The sequence below is a fragment of the Muscardinus avellanarius genome, assembly GCF_963383645.1.
Source record: "Muscardinus avellanarius genome assembly, chromosome: 6".
Lineage (NCBI taxonomy): Eukaryota > Metazoa > Chordata > Mammalia > Rodentia > Gliridae > Muscardinus > Muscardinus avellanarius.
This window is the reverse complement of record NC_137791.1, coordinates 93,797,803-93,804,007: the sequence shown is the minus strand read 5'-3', so window position 1 is coordinate 93,804,007 and position 6,205 is coordinate 93,797,803. Positions and strand designations below refer to the sequence as shown.

The following is a 6,205-nucleotide window of genomic DNA, read 5'->3' as shown; positions in this document are numbered from 1 at the left end:
ACCTCACTACTTAGAGGAAGATTTACATGTTCACAGTTTCCTCCTCCTCCTCCTCCTCCTCCTCCTCCTCCTCCTCCTTCTTTTGAGATTTTGGGTTCAGTCCATGTAAAGTTGGGTCTGTGGCTTTCAGGGCATAATGGCAGTAAGCAGAGAGTGGGAGAGAGCAAGGGTTCTGCTCTCATATCATGGGGGCCAGAAACAAGAGAGTGTAAGCAAAGGGATTCAAAGACAAAAGCACCAGTCTCTAAGCCACATCCCCAGGGACCCACCTTCTCTACCACACCTCACCAGCCTGGATTACCACCCAGTGAATCTATTGCAATGGCTTTATCTACAGATGATACTACAACCCTTGTAACTTAATATCAACTCTGAACATCAATACATGAGCTCTTCAGGGACTTTTTAAAAATTTTTGGAATATGAAATGTATTGCTCTCACGTTTTCACCACTGAAATTTATGATCTTGGTCTTTCTTTCTTGCCTTTGCATAAGGCCAAGAGAGAGGTATTGACTACTTTAGCAACCTTTAATTGGACTGCTAGAATGTCACCAACAGTATGACCTTTCGGACCAAATCCGGCAACCGGAACTTCATCATTTTCCTCAACAAAGTTCAAACATCATTAGGTACAAAAGCTATGATTTTTTTTTTTTTTTTGCCATTCTTGATTAGCTGGACCCTGACACACTTCCTGATAGTAGATTTCGGCTGTTTGGCTTCAACCCCTATTTTTCCAGCACAATTCCCTTTGCATGGAAAGCACCACCAAAAGGATTAGCCTTCAGGGTTGTGCTCAAATGGGCTTTCTCGTATTGTTTATTATGCCACTTCTGAACCAGATGGTGTCTATGCAGCTTCCTGGCAGTACAAAGACCACGACACTTGCCCATCCTGCTGGTGCCATGGGCCACAGCAAAAAAGTTCAGGGGACATTTTAAATATAATTATAACATTTAATGTTATCTATTTTTGAACTTTGTTAAATGGCACTATTCCCTCAACATTGTGTATGATATTCATGCTTCCTGATGAATGTCGTGTAATTCATGTAATTGACGGACACCCATGTTGGGTCCATAATTTGTCTATTGTGAATTGGGCTGCTATAAACATGCTTATGCGTGTATCACTATAGCACTTAATACCATAATCGCTATAAATTATAATCACGATAGCTTTAATTCCTTCCGTAAGATGCCAAGGAGGGGTATAGCTGCGTCATATGGTAACCTTAAAAATGGTGAGATTCACTCACAATCCTGACGCTTTGTAGACAAGTCTGTAATGTCAGATATCTCTCAATTCATGACTGTCTCTTGTCTCCCCATGATTACACATCAGATGTCTCCCTGGAATATCACAGCAGGTCATCTCTGTCCTCATTGTGTCCTATCTGGTGGCAGTGATTTGGCTTCACCCCATTGTCGATTATGTTTACTTTGAACCCTTGATTGAGGTAGTGACTGCTGCACCTTCCCACGGTGCAACTGCTGTCTTTCTTCTTATAATAAGCCAGTATTTGGGGCCAGTGAAAGCCACTACTTTTTGACATGGCATTTTTTTCCTCCCATACTAGGAATTGAACCCAGGAGCCCTCTGCTCCTAAGCTACATCCCCAGCCCTTTTTAAATTTTCATTTTGAGACAGAGTCTTGCTAAGTTGCCCAGGCTGGCCTTGAACTTTCGATCTTCCAGCCTCCGGCATGGGTCGCCATGCCTGGCTGACATGTCACTGGCCCTCATCACAGTTCTTTACTCCCCGGCACCAGCTCCCAGCGGAGAAGCCGTCCTGCCGTGGGAATGCTGCCTTACCTATAAGTGACAACTCCCAGATTTATGGCTTGCTCAGAACTCTCCTCGCATTCCATTCCTGTCTGTGCAGCGCCTACCTGACATTTCCAGTTGGATATCTTACAGGCATCTTAAATTTTGTTTGTTAAAAATAGGAGTGCCAATTTCATCCATTAAATGGCATCTTCTCCTAGTCATCTGTGTCTTATTAAATGGCTTCACTGTCCTCCTCCTTCAGGACAGAACCCTCCCTGGCAGCCCCTCTTCCTCCCATCCCTCTCTACCCACCCAGCTTCAGTCTGTGCAGTTTATACATTTATCTTCAAGATATACCCCAGCCCCTTCCCCTCCTCTCCAGTTCTCTCTTCTGGACTTCTACAGACTGTTCATCGGTCTCTCCTCTCCTGTTCAGTACAATTCCACACATCCTTTATCAGTGTAAGTCTACTTTCTTGCTTAACACTCTGTACTGGTTGGGTGTGGTGATGCATGCCTGTAATCCTACTATTTGAGAGACTGAGACAGGAGGATCACAGGCTTGAGGCCAGCCTCAGCAACTTAGCATGACCTTGTTTCAAAATAGAAAATAAATAAGGCTGGGGTTGTAACTCACAGGTGGAATGTCCCCTGAGTTCAATCTCCAGTATCAAGAAAACAAAACACAAAACACAAAACCCCACACCGTTTTCTCATTTCTCTCAGAATCAAGTCCCCGCATGTACAGCGCTGTATGACCTGACTACCACTGCCTCTGCAGCTCCATCTCAGGTGCCTCCTCTCGCTGAACTCTAGAGATCAAGGGAAACAATCCGCATTCCATTCTTCTGCAGGGCCTCCCTGAACACCTGTCCCCTTTCCCTTCGTACCCCTAGGCTCTTCTCCTTCAGGTGTGGCTGTAACGCCCCAGCTCAGATGAGACGTCCCTGATGGTCCAAGTGACGTTCATCTCACCCGTGCCGCTTTGTTCTCTACCCAAACACTCTTGCTTCTTTCTTCCTGGTACTTAATATGACATAAAGGCACATGCTGATTTATTGGCTTGCTGTCTGATTTTTCCCCAGTCAACTCCACACTCCTGGGAGTGCCAAGTTGGACTCGCTTGTGCCAGAGCACTAAAGGCCTGTTAGAAGAGAATGGCAGTGGTTCAGTACTGAATGCACTAAACATGAGCATGGAGCAGGAGCTGAAAGTGGACATGCTCCCTTTTTGAGTTACAGAAAAATTCAACTTGACTCTTTTTTTTTTTTTTTTTTTTTTTTTTTGCGGGTCTAGGGATGAACCCAGAGGCATTTGACCTCCGAGCTACACGCCCTGCCCAATTTTTTATTCTTTATTTTGAAACAGGGTCTCACTGAGTTGTGGAGGGCCTCGCTAAATAGCTGAGGCTGTCCGCGAACCGCGATCCTCTGCTCTCAGCCTCCCAAATGCTGGGATTACAAGCGTGCGCCACTACGCCCAGCTTGACTCTTGATTTAAGAAAACATGATTCTGAAAAGTTATTTTCTCCCTAAAACCTATGAAAGGACAAAACAGGAAACCATAGAATGGAAGAGACCTATGAATCCACCATGATGAAATCTGAATTAATGAATTCCCTTGTTTTTAAGGTGGAAAATAGCTTGTTTTACAAGGCTGTTGCCCTTAAAAAGAGAGGCCTTGGAAAGCCAGTCTTGTGCTTTCTATTTTGCATTTGTAAGTCATGGCTCCCGACAAGGGCATTAGGTAGGTTGGAAAATGAGCTGGCAGAGCTCCTCAGCTCTATGAGGTTTTGTCAGAGAACACAGTAGATAAGGGGAAAAGCAGCAGCAATACAGAACTGCTTTTGCTTACTTTTTTTACGTTTCTAAGAGACATTTGTAACAGACCAGTTCATATTTTATTGTGAGAAATAAGTCTGTTGTGAAGATTTAGGAGTGCTTTATGTTTATTAACTCAGTGAATCTCCACCTAACTAACCTATCAGGTAGGTATTATTATTCCATTACCATATGGAAATTAGGTCTGAGTTCATACAGTAGTAAATGGCAATGCCAGAGTTTGTTTATTTATTTATTTTTGTCTTTTTTTTTCCCCTAGGGCTTGAACCCAGGGGCATTCCATCTTTAAGATATCCCCCCCAGCCTTTTTAATGTTTTATTTTGAAATAGGGTCTTACTATGTTGCCGAGGAGCTCACTAAATTCCTGAGGGTGGCTGTGAACCTGTGATCTTCCTGTCTCAGCATCCCAAGTACTGGGATTACCGACATGTGCCAATGCACTGAGCTCAGAGCCAGGTTTTAAACTGAGGCTGCCCTGCCCTGGGGTCCTAACTCTAAGAAATACAAGAATGAGCACAGGTTGTTGGTTGGAACATTCTGCATGCGTTTCTTGGGAAATATCACACTACATAGCAACTGGCATTAAATTGTATTAGTAGTTTTTCTTCTGGGTAAAAAAAAAATTTAGAAAATCATGAAATACGTATTTTTAGTAAAGTATGGTGAATAGCATTGTCCCATCCCTTCTAAATTGTCATAAAAAGCTATAGTAAAACTGAGTGGGGATAAGGTCTTTGAATATTACGTGTGTGTGTGTGTGTGTGTGTGTGTGTGTGTGTGTGTATGTAAACTCTGGAAATTAGATTTGACTAAACTAAGAGACCTTCAAAATTTGAGATTATGCCTTATTATGTCTTTGAATCCCACCATTAACTTGGTTCTTACCACTGAGGAGAAGCTAGGGAAATGAATGAGAGAACGGATGGACATTTGTGTTCTGGAACTGGAGGCGATGTCGCTCATCCACTCCTTTTTGAACATATCTGCCAGTCTGCTAACAAATAACACTGCCGAGCAAAATCACCTTGGTTACTTAAAAGCCACCTTCCTGGAATTGAGTGTTCACATTTCGTCCTCTTTTGTGTCTGTGTGTATTTAATCAAGCATGACAGAATAGAAAAGAAAAGCACGTCGCGTCCGTCGCTGCACTGAGAGATGCCGTCAGGGACGGTGCTCACTGTCTCACCCCAGGACCATCCAAAGAAAAGGCCACTTGAAATTTCCTTTCAAAATCGGGGCTCAGATAACTTCGATCCTATGAGGTGGCCTATGCCCCTTCTTTTCTGCTAGTGAGAACGATATGACTAATTGTGCTTCTCTATTTGTTTATTTATTTTTATTTGGTACTGGGGATTAAACCAAGAGCATTGTAACTGTGAGCTATACCCTCAGCCCTTTTTATTATTTATTTAATTTATTTGTAGTACTGGGGATGGGGCCCAGGGGCATTCTACCTCTAAGCTACACTCCCAGCCCTATGGTTTAGTCTTTTTATTTTTGAAACAGGGTCTCACTGAGATGTGAAGGGTCTTGCTAAGTAGCTGAGGCTGTCTGCAAACCGCCTTCCTCTGGTCTCAGCCTTCCGAATGCTGGGGTTACAAGTGTGTGTCACCACACCCGGCTTTTAAAACAGAGTCTCACTAAGTTGTTAAGGGCCTTGTCAAGTTGCTGAGGGTGGCTTCGAACCTGCAATCCTCTTATGTCAGTCTCCCAATTCCTGGGATTACAGATGTGCATCACTCTGCCTGGCTCTTCTCTTTTTATCTTGACTGTCTAGGACCCTAAAGTTAAACTTGAAATTCAATTATGGTATGTGTAGTTGTGTTTTGCTTTGTTTTGTATTGTATTTTTGTGGTACTGGGGATGGAACCAAGGGGCATTCTACCTCCAAGCTACATCCCCAGCCCTATTTTTTTTATTTTTTATTTTGAAACAGGGTCTCATTGAGTTGCAAAGGGCCTCACTAAGTAGTTGAGGCTAGCCTCAAACCTGGATCCTTCTGTCTCAGCCTCCCAAATGCTGGGATTACAAGTGTGCACTACCATACTGGGCTCGTAGTTGTGTTTTTGATTTATTATTTATTTATTTATTGGTGGTACTGGGCTTTTCCTGGAAGCCCTTCTACCTCTGGGCTACACTCCCAGACCTATTTTATATTTTATATTTTATATTTTTATTTGGAAACAGGGTCTCTTAAGCCAGCTAGGCTGAGTTTGAACCTGCGCGATCCTCCTGTCTCTGCCTCCCAAGTGCGGGGATTACAAACGTGCGCCACCACGCCCGGCGTGTTTTTTATTTTAATAGTCTTATAATTTTACTTTTTTGAATATTTTCCTAGCTCATGTTTTTAATATACTTTTCTTGGTGCATTATAGTCTTATATCATCATGTAAATCATGTTGACAGTTACATACATTCACATAGCACTTGGAGGTCCTTCTTGCTTATGTTTTTAATTTGTGTTAATATTTTTGCTGTTAATTACTTATATGTCTGCTGGTTAAAAGCCAGCCTAAGTCCCTGTTGGATGATAAAATTAAAAATACACACATGCATGCCCACATTCTTATAGTCCTAAAACATCTTATAAGG

The 6,205-nt window shown here is 42.7% G+C and overlaps 1 pseudogene across 1 annotated transcript; it reads right to left on the bottom strand.

The window, feature by feature from the left end:
• Positions 1-459: 459 nt before the first annotated feature.
• Positions 460-895, bottom strand: LOC308264609 (small ribosomal subunit protein uS12-like; annotated as a pseudogene). The gene has a single exon. The product of its transcript is annotated as a small ribosomal subunit protein uS12-like (transcript).
• Between the last annotated feature and the right edge of the window lie 5,310 nt (positions 896-6,205).